The sequence below is a fragment of the Apium graveolens genome, chromosome 11 (genome assembly GCF_009905375.1).
Source record: "Apium graveolens cultivar Ventura chromosome 11, ASM990537v1, whole genome shotgun sequence".
Taxonomy (NCBI): Eukaryota; Viridiplantae; Streptophyta; class Magnoliopsida; order Apiales; family Apiaceae; genus Apium; species Apium graveolens.
This window is the reverse complement of record NC_133657.1, coordinates 181,669,468-181,683,561: the sequence shown is the minus strand read 5'-3', so window position 1 is coordinate 181,683,561 and position 14,094 is coordinate 181,669,468. Positions and strand designations below refer to the sequence as shown.

The window sequence follows — 14,094 nt, the reverse complement described above, 5'->3', positions numbered from 1 at the left end:
AAATTGATGCTAGCTCCCAGTCACAAAAGCATTTGTCGAATGACACTTTTCCGATAGTACAAGGAACAGTGAAGCTTTTAGGATCTTTAAGCTTTGGAGGCAACTTCTGTTACAGCATAGCACTACATTCCTCCGTGAGAGCAACGGTCTCTAAGTCATCTAGCTTCTTTCCGAGAGAGAATACCGTTCATGAACTTTGCATAGCTAGCATCTGTTCAAGAGCTTCAGCGAAAGGTTTGTTGATATGAAGTTTATTGAACACCTCCAGAAACTTAGCAAACTGCTTATATAACTTTTGCTTCTGCAACCTTTTAGGAAAATGAGGCGGAGGATAGACCTGTTTCTCCCCTATATTACCCTCAAGAGGAGTGTGTTCTATAGTTTTCTTCCTTGTTTCCACTTCTGCTTCCTTTGGCACTTCTTCTTCAACCACACCTTCAAATTCTGAAACTTGAGCTTTTCTTAGCTTGCAACCATTCCCAGACCTCAATGTAATTGCCTTCACCTGCTCTTTTGTTTTCCTTCTTACCTGGTACTTATATGTCACTAGGGAGTGTACTAGGTTGTTGATTCAACAAGGGCATCGGCAATCTGCCCAATTTGATTCTCCAAGGTCTTGATAGATACCGCTTGGCTCTTGCACATGAGCCTCAACTCCTCCAATTCAGATTTTTTATTAGATTGTTGTAGTTGGAGTTATTGTCTTGGGGCATATTGCGATTGTTGAAAACCAGTAGGGTTGTATTGCTTTGCTGCATACTGTTGATAAGGCTGTTGCACCGTATTCTGAGTATTGCTCCAGTTAAAGTTAGGATGATTGCGGTTGTTGGGATGAAAGGTGGCTGTAAATGGTTGCTGCGACCTCTGAAAGTTGCTCACGAACTAAGCTGATTCACTAGAAATAGCACACTGCTCTGTCTCATGGGCACCATCACAAGCTCACAGACACTAGTGATCTGATTAATTCCATAATTAGCCAAAGAATCCACCTTATCGTCAAAGCATTAAGTTGAGCAGCTATAGCAGTAGCTACATCTACCTTCAGAATTCCTGCTACCTTACCTTGAGTCAGTCTCTGAGATGGGTTCTGGTATTCATTAGCAGCCATCAGTTCAATCTAATCATACGCTTCATCGTAGCTCTTAGCCCATAAGGCTCCACCTGATGTTGTATCAAGCATGGGTCTAGAAGTCACACTCAAACCATTATAAAAGCAGTTAATGATCATCCATTCAGGCATCCCATGATGAGGACACTTTCTAAGCATCTTCTTATAATGATCTCAGGCTTCACACAAAGATTCTCTCGATTGCTGCGCAAATTGAGTAAGAGCATTCCTGATTGCAGCAGTCTTCGCCATAGGAAAGAACTTAGTGAGAAACTTCTGAGCAAGATCTTCCCACTTGGTGATAGAGCCTGGTGGTAGAGAATGCACCAACACTTAGCTTTATCCCTTAGAGAGAATGTGAAAAGCCTTAGCTTTATAGCATCTTCAGACACATTATTGAATTTGAAGGTTTCGCAGATCTCGATGAAATCTCTAATATGCATATGCATCTTGATTTCAAAGTGTAGCCGAGATGGCTGGTCTGACAATGCTAGACTGAATATCATTGATATTCGGCTGAGAGTAGTCCATCAGAAGCCTTTGTATTTATTTCTGGTTTACCCATTGCAACAAGAGCTTCTTCATTAACTTTCTCCTCTACTACAAGAACTTCTTCCTCTACTAAAACTTCTTCCTCCGCTTTATTCAGTGTTCTCTTTCGAGATCGAGAATGCGTTAGTATAAACGCTCTCTAGAGTACCTGAAAAAGCAACAAGCAAACAAGTAAGTAAAATATCCGAGTCAGTGTACTTTAACGACCACTGATGTCAAGAACATATACTAAAAATTAACACCGAGTCCCCGGCAGCGGCGCCAAAAACTTGTTAGGACGAAAACACACGCTAATATTCACGCAAGTGTATGCGTTCACAAGTAATATTGAATTATTTCTAGTTCATTCCCACATAGACTGGTTTAGGTTAACTTCAATCTATGCACTTATGCAACAATGGTATGGTTATTATTCAATGCTAAGATGATAACAAGTTGAGATTGTTTATAAGTAAGATATTAACTAACATGCAATTAACTAAGAGATTAAAAGGTTTGATTTACTTATATGACACAAACATGGGATTCTAACTTCATTAAATACCCTACTACCATACATCCACTAAAGGGATAGAACAAGAATAGACACCAATCAGATAACAAGAAACTAGTAAACGCCAACTTTCGTTGTACGAATACCCTACTACCATACATCCACTAAATAGATAGAACAAGAATAGACACCAATTATATTGAGACCCTATATATCTATAGAATTTGACAATATAACGGTTTAATGTGCAAGTTATCTATCATGATTACATAGGGCAAGTAAGATGGTTAAAATTACCTATGAATCATGCATATCAAATACATGAACCTATGCTAGAATAGCAAGTTCTAAACACCTATATTCACTTTCGCTTCAATAGAGATTAACAAATAAGAAAACTAGCATCCAAGATTACAACTCAATTATAGAATCACAAGTATAAACAAGTTGTTCTTCTCCTTTGTTGTATTTGTGCTCCTAGGTCTTCTCGATGTCTTCTCCTTAAGCTCCGTTACGTGCTTCTTATGAAAAATGACCTTAAGTCATCATTATATAGCAACCCATACAGATTAGAAGTCCAGAAAATCAGTTCTCTACTTGAAACAGGTTCTTTCTCTCTGTAGTTCTGGCGCGGGCGCGCGCTATCAGAGCGCAGGCGCGCTGACATTCTGGAATTTCTACTTCTGCTTGTTTTCTTGACTAGTTTGAGATGGTGTTCTACGAGCAAACTTCCTAGACACCCTCCTAACACCACTTTAGCAGCAAAACAATGCTAAATCTCCTTAATCCCTTATTTATGCCTGGAATGCAACCCTACAAAAATGAATCAAATATACAAAATACTAGAGTACAGAACACTAATCCAAACCTTTATAGGACGTTCTATGTAGACATAAATGCCACTTAACACACCCCAAAACTTGAACCGATGCTTGTCCTCAAGTATAAACAGACACAAAGAACAAGAAATAAAAATGCATGAATGCAACTAACATGAATGCAATGATCCCCTCAGAATAACTAAACCAACCAATAAGTAACATCTCAACAAATGAAGTTATTCGCACAAATATCAATCAAATCCCACAAATCAACTCACAAGCCAGAAATGTGCGTGCGTGCAATTGCTTAACAGATATACTGTCACAACTAGATCAATAATCATGACTCACTACTCATCAAGGCAATCACAAGGTTATAAATAGAATAAAAGCTAAACTCAAAATGATTAACAACACTTCAATTCTTCTATCAGAGTTATTATATGTTTTATGCTTTTATTTATAACACATAAACAATCACAAATATGCTTATTTGACCGTGCAATGAGTGAGGTCCACAAAAGACTTATACAATAATAACCATGTAGCGAGCATTAGGTTAGTGGATCCCAGACTATAAAAGCCGTAGGTCACTAGGCACAAAGTCCCCTAAGAACTTAATAACTCGAGTATTAAAGAGCCCACTCGTGATCAATCATGCATCGACACATATTTTTTTCTTTTCTTTTCTTTTTTCTTTTCTTTTTTCTTTTTTTTTTCTTTTCTTTTTTTTCTTTTATTTTTTTCACATGATTTCTGAACGAGTGCATTTCGCTCCATCTAGTGCAACCCTAGACTACTCATATAAAATGAGCCGGCTACTAGCCATTTGACACCTAACCACAACAACTAGCAATGAAATCCAATGTTTTCTCCAATTTTTAAATATCCATGTTATATTACCATTAAGAGAATTTAAATTCTAAATATAAAAAAGTGATTAAACCTCGACAAACTTCCATGTTCCATGAGCAAACTTCCTAGACACCCTCCTAACACCACTTTAGCACCAAAACAATGCTAACTCTCCTTGATCCCTTATTAATGCCTGAAATGCAAAACACTACAAAAACTAATCAAATACATAAAATACTTGAGTACAAAACACCAATCCAAGCCTTTATAGGACGTTCTACGTAGACATAAATTCCACTTAACACCTTCTAAGGTGGAACTCCATATCTTACTTACATGATCGGAAGAATTAGCATACCTCTCATTCACACTTCTCTTTTGTTGACTAATACCAGAGCAGTTCCCTACTTTCAGAGTGTTCACTCCCTTCCTTCATACCTATATATGTTAAAGTAATTTTTTTATCACGTGGAGATGCAATACAACATGTACCTTTATCAACTGCTATGAAGTAGCAGTTGATCGAACAATTTGAACCATCAATGGTTGTGCTGTTAGAATAGCCATTGATGGACTAACACTTATCAATGGCTGATAGATAGTCACTGATGAGGTGAATAAAAGATGTCACTGTGGTTAAAGTCTGTGAAAATTGATTAAAGATTTAAGAGCATAGTTTTAGATACATGTGATTTAAATGAGATATTTATGATTATTAGCTTTAGTGAAAGACTTCACCATGAATTCAAGAGTTGTAAAACTGCCTTGAGGTATTGGTACTTAACCCACATTCATGAGATGAGTAGGTGATCTGCTACGGTGATTATATGAGTTTGATTTCAAGATTGATTTACAAGATTTTGGTTGTAATTTTGCAGAGACATGTATCACATCAATCTGAATTTAAGAAAGGCATTGTCTCAATGAGTGAGATGCCTCTTGTTCTGAAATGACAACTGAACTCACATAATTAATGATTTAGCATTAAATCATTTCTTTGGTTATATGGATGTGTTCTTCACTTTCACGAAACTCCAGTATACTAGAGGGAATTTAACTACATCTTCTAGTTAGATAGTATTCTCAAACCCTGGTTCCCTTTAAAAAGGGACTACCACTGTTAAGGGTTTCCTATCTTGACAAATCAAAATAGTTTTACTTATTGTCTGAACATTTTTGTAAAGTGTATCTTAGTCAATAGTTGTGAGGGATGTTATTCAAATAAACTGAACCTCCATTTGAATTGAAGTGGGTTTGAATGGTTTTCCCTAGGAAATATTATTCTCAAACCATGTAGCCATTGCGTGTCTACTTGCACCCAAAGAGAGAGAGAGAGTAACGAGAGAGTGGTAGACAGAGAGAGTGTGCTGAGAGAGATGGGTAACGAGAGAGTGTGTGTTGAGATAGAATGAGAGGCGGACTAGTTTGACTTGCCAAAATTCTCAATTTTTCTAAAAAGATTTGGATAGATTTTTCCCCAAAATTTCCCCCTCTCTACAAATTACTGGGCCCATAATTGGATATATGTTCATGCCCAAACTGCAACAGTTATGTAATAATTAATATTCAAATTATTATACAATTTTTATGTATTTTAATATTTTATATAAATTTGTATATTACATTTTTTTATTTTTTTTAATTTTGTTATAAAGATATTCGTGTATCACATATCTCATTTATTAAATTTATATTAGTATATCAGCTTAGATTCTTGAAAAATGAATTAAAATTAATATTTAATCATAAAAATATTATAATTATGTTTCAATACTCTAAGGTAACACTTTGACAAAAATGCTCCAAGCTGCAACACTTTCTACCTAATGCAACATCAATTTTTTGGCTAAGGTAACACAAAAACAACACCCAATGGTTGGTTCAGTTGGTTAAAGAGGAGATAACAATTCTCTTGGTCACATATTCGAATCCTGTGGAGGAGAATATATGAATATACCTCCTGAGCCAGAGTCTGTCACTTAAATGCGATTTACCTTGGTTCACGTAGTTTGCAGGCTATTGCGTGAGCCCGTGGGTTTATCCAGTGTGCACCCGAATGGTAGCGACTGCGGGTTCCGTACGATAAAAAAAACCACAATGTTGATTAGCTTACGAGTACCATATATAGGGTAACATATCAGGTAACATTCTTCAAGGGGGCGTTGCGATAGGCCTTATATGGTGTAGTGTAATGAGATAAGTTAAGTTTGCGATAGGCCTTATAAGTTAAGGGGATTCAGTACAGTGAAATAAAAGTGAGGTGGGTGGATAGTACTAAATAAGGGTGTTTTTAGTATTATTTTAAGGTAGGTTTATAATTGATCATATATATATAGTAATACCAGCCATTATTTAAGAGATTACATTTAATTTTGGAGAATCTTATAGATTTTTCTAAAGTTATATTTGACAAATTATAAAATTTTGATTATAATGTTCAAAGAAATTTTAGTTTATATTAATTATGTTTAGAATTACTTTTATGCTTTATTTTAGAATGTACAACCTTTTTAAATGTGCATACATACTTTAAACATTTTTTTCTATACCACATTAGAGCATCCGATATTAGCGTTAATGGTGTCTAAAATAATATAAAATGATGATTATGTAAAATTTACTGAACGTGTAACTGAGCTGCTCTACTAGGGACCGTTATAATGTTAAATTTATGCTTAGAGATTTGCTACAGCTTTCTAGAGATTCACAAAAGTTTAGCCAATAAGAGGAGGTTGGCTATATTTTTAGCTAAGGGGATTTTAGATGGTTGGAGTATCCAAATTTAGACATATCAATACTATACTATACTATAATAACCCGAATGTGGTATACATTTTAGTTTGGTTAATCCTCATTTCGATTAGGATAGTCGGATTTTCTTCATCAAATAATCACAGCCTGTTAGATTCAAAGACTAAAATAAGTTCTCAGGTTCGAATTTATAAAAATACATATAAGTTCTCAAGTGTAAATATTACCAAAAATAAATATTTACATTATCAATGGGTGTTTGCATAAGGTTGCAATATATTAACTCAACTTTTTTTATTATGTTCCTAAAGTTTTAAAATTATTAAAATTTTTGTGCTTATTAATTTTTTCTTTAATTATTTTCCTAGCTACAAATTTTATAAATTTTAATTTAAATATGGGTTAGTATTATATTATATTAGTTGTTTTCAACTTTTTCTAAAATTTAAAATTTTAAAATAAAATTCAAACATGCTAATTAGTAACTGGGTTTAGTAATAACTCATGGTTAATACTATAATATTATTTATTATTAAAATATTTTTTATGTTTACAATTATTTTTGTTAACAAAACCCTATCAAATCAACCACTTTTTTCAATTATATATAAGCATTTAGTTTGATTTTCACAATAAATAACTTAGTGTAAGATCAATATAACAATCATTAATTTTTTTTTAAAAATAGCATTTTGAATTAATTATATTTTGATGTTTTTGATATTGTTGGTATCATTTTTAGAAATTTAACTTATTTTATATAAATAATTTTAATAGTAATTCAGTTAAACAAAATCAATCAATAAATTTTGATAAAAATATGGAATAAAAAATATATTTGATTGTTAAGATGATTAGAAAATATAATTAAATATAATAAAATTATAAAATGTACATTAGAAGGTTCAATTACAATTTTAAATTTTAAAGAGACGGTGAGCAAGAGAGGAGACGATGTTGTTGATAAAATACAAAGAATTTAGACACAGTGAAAGGTGAGCATATTTGGAAATGGGGACTAACCATCAAAATTTAACTTTCACTAATAACTCAAACATAATATACTAGAGATAAACAAGACCAAATTATAATATTGCCCTTCATTTTCTCGTTCATCACGTCTTTGCCACATGCCAAAGGCACGTGTAATATGCAACTCCTACAACTCTCTTGTGTTCATTTAAACACACTATACAATTAGCATTTCTCACTTCACTAGAGCTAGAGATGGATAAAACATATCTAAGAGGAAGAGGTTTCCAACCATATCAAAAAATTAGTGAGCACCAACACATACTCTTTCCTCGTAATATTTTCGGTCTGTTTAGTGCATTTTTTTTATCATTTTATCATTTCATTATTAATTTTTGTGCTAACAAAATGATGCCCATACACACATGTGTTTATGTGTATATTGGGGGCATATATAATTTTAAGATTGTTTATTTGCAATTTGAAATGCTTCCATTAGAAGATCTAATTTTATTTAGATGTGAGGTGCATTTCTCTCATTTAATAAGTAGCCATGGTACTTCATGCAATTACAAAGCATCTTTCTTACTTTCATGTCTCTCTTTGATCTATAGTTACAAATCAATATTTTTAATTAGGCCTTTCTTCAGCTCCAATTCTATAATAACTATAACTAAGAAGAGATATGGTTGATGACAATACACACATTTACCCATTCAAATTCAAATATATCATAGTTTTCAAAATATAGATATATATTGCCTATTATGCTTATCAAAAAATAATGCACAGCACATCTGTAACGACTCGTATACTTTTATATTTAATTAAAGTGTAATTATGAAATTATTAATTGGATAATATATGTGTATAACTTCTGTCAGCTATGTGTTGTTTTACTTTTATCTATGTGTGTGAATTACGGTGTCCATGGTGGTTGTGTAATTAATTATGGACTTTTATTGAATTGTTTTCACTATTAAAAGTGGATTTAATACAAGTTTATTTGTGTAAATATGTGGATTGTCTCTAAAATTGTTTTTATGACTTTATAATTTAGAAATCAATATTTCAACAATTATTTAACCCTATATGATTGTCTAACTGCATTTATTTGTAAAATCTGTATTTAAATCCCGAATTCTTCAAAAATTAGTCCAAGGTCGATCGGTAATAGTGGTAACGCTCTGCAAGGCAAGTACCCCTGACCATTCTTTTATGGTTCAGTATATATGAATAGCTAAATATTTTATTCTCGTAATGGAACAGAAACGTTTTAAGTTACTTATTCCCTGTATTTGAAAAATATTGTTTAAAATTATGTTTTGGGAAAAAGTAACTTCTGAAAACACCTATCTCTAAACGTGATTTAAATGAAAAGAGTATTAAATAGTGTGCTGTGACAGATTAGTTTTAAAAAGAGATAGGTGACAGTGATTTTGGAAACTGGATAAAGAGACTGTTTTGATCCAACTATGTTGTGGAATTTTGGAAAGAGGCAAAAAGGGAATTCAGTGGATATATTGGAGTTGTGTAAGAGGCCCGTTATTTGGTAACGGCCCAGTATGTGGTTGCGTAAGTGCCTAATTGGATTGGGCATTCTATTTAACCGATTAGTCCAGCATGGGGGAAAGACCTAGCTAGTCTTTTCCCAAGTTCCGGAACACATTCTATTTCTGGATGGCCGCTAGTCGCTGTCCGGTGAGGGTAGACTGATCAGCTATCTTCACCGTTAAACGTCCAATAGATTTGATTGATTCAGTTTTAAAATTGATTTAACAAATCAACTTATTGAGACAATTTATGTGAAAATGAAATAACATGCTAAGCCTTGATTATGGTAATTATACACAGCACACGACTAATATTGTTGTTTTTGGAAGCATGCTAGTTTTGAATATCCGGTTATAAATGTTTTCTAACGAGTTATGAATTCTGTTCCTATCACTGTTTTATCATACATTATTTTATTGTTATTCATATAATGGTACTGCTGAGCAAGCAATTGCTCACCCTTGCAGAATATTTTATATATATTGCAGATGCTTAGGAGATTCTTCCGCGGTGGTCAGGGCAGATTTCCAGTTCCTTTTGGAGTCAGGCTCCTCTGAGATAGTTATGCTGGACCAAAGATTGTCTGTTAAGTTGCTATATTAGGTTAATTGCATCAGGATAAATTGTAGTAAGTTGGTGTTATAATAGTTGTAACCTAAATCATACTTAAACCTGGCAAAGATCTTGGTAAAGGGGTCGTAGTTATATCCCGTTATTGAATTGTTTATCTTATGGTTGTTGTTGATTACGTCAACTCCTGACCCCGGGGTTGAGCCCGTCACAGTTGGTATCAGAGCTACAGGTTTGAGTCCCTGATTTAGGTTAAGAATAGAGTCAAAGAGTATAGGAAGGTTTATATATAGATGTGGGTCAGCAACTCAACTAGAGGAGCAAGTCTATGGGTTTAGTCAAGGGTTTCGGAAATGTAACCCTGACGTTTGTTGAGGATTGACTGGAACAGCCCTAACCTAGAGTACGTTCCCTTCATATATGTATTATTAGTAATGTTCGATAGAGATTTTTAGTTTTCTCAAGAAAATGAGTTTGGTTGTGAGGATTCAGCGTTGAGCGGGGCCTTGTTGTGGCAGTTGAGAGGATGCCAGCGTTATTCCTAAATATTACCTCTTCTATGTCAAGGAATGTTATAGGCCCAATTGTGTGACCTTGGTGAGTTCGGATAACATGATAATAGTCAGAGGCTGCTATGACGACCAAGTTTTATAGTGCATGTGGATTGAATCGGGAGGTGATATCTTTGAACCTTTATACTTCTTCCTTGAAACGAATTTTGTTTCTAGAGTTATTGTTTCTTATCCTATATGTTGCTTACTTTTCCTGTGAGAAAGTTGGGAACTCGGAGGAAACCACTCAGGGTTCTGCTGGTTTAGTTATAAATCAGATTTTTCTCCCTCCTTATTTGTCAATCTCTATTTAAGCATTGTTTCTTTTCTCGGAGACTCTATCGGTTGATTGGGGCAAACAGTGCATATGAGTTGACCATTTGTCTATATGACAAAAGGGTCTGGTGGGACGCCACTGAATTATGTGTTGTTACCGTATGGTACTAAGACTGCCCATCTTACGTACTTGTATGGTTGCTCCCAGTCATACCTACATCTTCCTCACTGTTTCTTCTTATTCGATTCCCTCGAGTCGGAAATTTTATTGGATTTTCTATGGTAATGAATTTCTGCGATTAGATGGTCCTCGTTATGGAAAGCAAGTAAGAGCGACTGTTGAGAAGAACATGAGTCCTATATCAAGATATCATTTAAGAATAATGGTAACCGTGAGAGTTTAGGACTTAATGATGGAATTATAGACTTGGGAGAGTAAATCAGTGGTTGAGGAATTCTTTATGGGTAATAAGAAATCCTCCTTAGAAGAATGATTGGTTGGAATTAGACTATGGTGCCTAGAAGAGTGCAGTGTTCCTTAAGCTGACCTGATATACTAGTTGATTTATGCAATTGGTGTTTGATATAGCCAGCCAAGTTCCATAGTGTAGCAGATTAGTGTTGATATGGTAATGGAGCAATGACGGAAAGTTAGTCAGTTGCTGTTGTCTTAAGGATCCATGCTACGGTGACTAGTTTATTTATATTTCAGTTTTTCTGTACTGTTGTTGATTCTGCTACTGTTATTATTGCTATTATTGTTAATGCTGCTAATATAAATTTCTTTTGTAAATGGACCCCGATATTAAAGACATGGGTACTGTGATTGGGTAGCATTTTCCTGATACAGGTGCATCGTTTAAATGGTGATACCTTTTGTTAAATATTTTTGTTATTGAATAAACTCATTTATATATTTCAGGAAGATGCCACCCAAGAAAGCTACCCAGTCTAAAGAAAATAGTAGTAGTTTTACGGAGAGTCCAGCTATAAATGAAATTCTAGACTTGTTGCGTCAGCAGCATCAACAGCAGTTGCAGTTAATCCAACAGGTTCAGCAACAGCAACTACTGTTGCAGCAGCAACAACAAAGAGTGAACCGAAGTGTTAGTTTTAAATCTTTTCAGAATGTTAACCCTCCTGAATTTAAAGGTGAACCTAATCCGGTAGCTGCTGGAGCATGGTTAAAAGAGATGGAGAAAGTTTTCAACCTTATTCAAGTAAGTGAGAATCTTAAGACTGATTATGCAAGCTATTTCTTGAAAAATGAAGCGAATTATTGGTGGGAGTCAACAAGGGCGTTAGAAGGAGAAAGCCCTGTTCCATGGGCTAGGTTACAGAATTATTTTTGGAAAAGTATTTTCCTGATTGTGTGAGGAATCAAATGGAGATTAAGTTTTTAGAACTGAAGCAAGGTGACAGAAGTGTAGCTGAGTATGAGGCTAAATTCACAGAGTTGGCTAGGTTTTTACCTGATTATGTGTGCTCTGAGGCTCAGATGGCAAGGAGTTTTCAACAAGGATTGAAGCCTGAAATTCGTAGTAGAGTGGTGACATTGCAACTCAAGATGTATCCTTCCATAGTTCAGGCCGCCTTAGTAATTGAATTTGATGAGAAGTTAGCCGCTAGAGAAAAAGAAGATAAGAAGCGAAAGATTGATGATATAGAAGAAGCATCAGGTCAAGAAGGATTCAGTCAGAAGTTTCATAAAAAGGTCGGAAGGAGTAAGAATAAAGAATTTAGAGAGAAAAGTATTTCTTTAAATAGAATTAGTAACACCTCAGCCAGCTCTAATCAGGCCAATTCGGTTAAATCGCCTATATCAGAATGTAAGCAATGCGGTAAGAGACATGGTGGAAGGTGTAAAGCAAATACTGAATGTTTTAGGTGTAGTCAGAAGGGACATTATGCTTCAGAATGTAAGGTGGAAAATCCAGAAGTCGTATGTTATAACTGTGGCAAGGTAGGGCATGTTGCCAAGAATTGTAGAAGTACTTCCCGAGATAGCATGGGAGGTAGTGCATCAAAAGGTTTGACGTCTAGTACAGCCAAGGCTAAGACTTGTAATGTGATTAAAAGTTTAGCTGCTCAGGACCCTGATAAGGAACCAGGGAAATAATTGATTACCGGAAGAAGCAAACAATAATTTTTATGGAAACTAATATTAGGATAAGTATTCAAGGACATAAGCAAGAAGATAAGGCGTAATTAGCGCATATAAGGGATATTAAGAAGGAAACTTCAGGATTGTGGGATGAAAGAATAATGAGATAAGGTGCATTCTGTGTTGTGCACTGATGTGATTTATAGGAAAGAGGAATGGATGTATGAAGTTACGTGATGATTATCAGAATTGGAAAAGTTGACGAATATGAATAAGTAACCCTGCATAGAATTGATTATTTATGAAAGGAACGAGTTGGTTCTTGGAGGAAGACCTAAGATCAGACTACTGTCAGCTAAAGGTAAGCCTGAGGACATACCAAAGATTGCGATTAGAATGAGTTATGAGCGCTGTAAGTTTTGGTGATAATAGGCGGAGTAACGAGTGTATCAGTTATCTATAAGAAATTAAGGAATGTGGTGTATCAGGAGTACTTGCATGGTATAATCGTATTTATTGATAACATCCTCGCCATCTAAGGGCTAAGGAATGCCAAGTTAAAAACCTAAAGAAATGCCGCAAAGGGGTGAACAGTAGCAATTGTATATTAAACCTTAAGAGTATGAAGTTCTGGTCAGGAGCCCGGTTGTTTGAGTAACTACCAACCAAGCAAGGTCCATTTAAGGACCGATGTCTTGAATAGGAGAGAAGAAATGAATATGGTTAAGATTACTAAGGACTAAATAGAAGAATTGGAAAGAGTAAAAGTTGGAGTTCGAATACCTAAAGGAGAATATATGAGAATACTTTCTAACCTTGACATATGAGAATAAGTAAAAAGTGTTCGAATGTTTGGAACTAAGTTGAAAATGAGTATTGCCTATCATCCTTAGATGAAGGGTCAAAGTGAGAAGGTGATTCAGAAAATATAAGATATATGGAGAATATATATATGATGGGTTTAAAAAGTGAACTGCGATAATCACCTACCTTGGATTGAGTTCTCTATGATAATAGTTACCCTGTTAGTAAGAGAATACTATTTTGCGAAGTGTTGTGTGGACATAAGCGTGAGTCCTCACCCTAGTGAGAGAAAATGGAAGTAGAGATATTATTAAGTCCTGAACTAATTCAGTACCTTAAGAGTGTAGTTGTGTTGATTTGGAAGAGAATTGAAACAACTCGGGAAAGATAAAGAAAGAAAGCGGATTTGCATCGAAAGAATATGAATATATAGAATTAGGATCATGGTTCAGGAAAAAGTTTCACCTTGAAAGAGATTGGTTAAATAGAAGAGACAAGTAGAGTCCTAAATGTATTGAACCGTTCGAGGTATAAAGAAATATAGGTAAAGTTGTTTATGAATTGGTATTATCGCCACAGTTGCAGTATATATATATAAATAATATGTTATACATGTCAATGATAAGGCGAGATATACCTGATTCGAACCAAGTTGTTCATTTGGGAGCCAAAGGGCTCTCATC

At 34.7% G+C, this 14,094-nt stretch overlaps 1 non-coding gene across 1 annotated transcript; it reads left to right on the top strand.

Annotated features, from left to right (window-relative positions):
* The first annotated feature begins 1,238 nt into the window (after nt 1-1,238).
* On the top strand, nt 1,239-1,345 carry LOC141698761 (small nucleolar RNA R71). The gene has a single exon (XR_012565264.1). It is a non-coding gene; the product is annotated as a small nucleolar RNA R71 (small nucleolar RNA).
* Nucleotides 1,346-14,094: the final 12,749 nt, after the last annotated feature.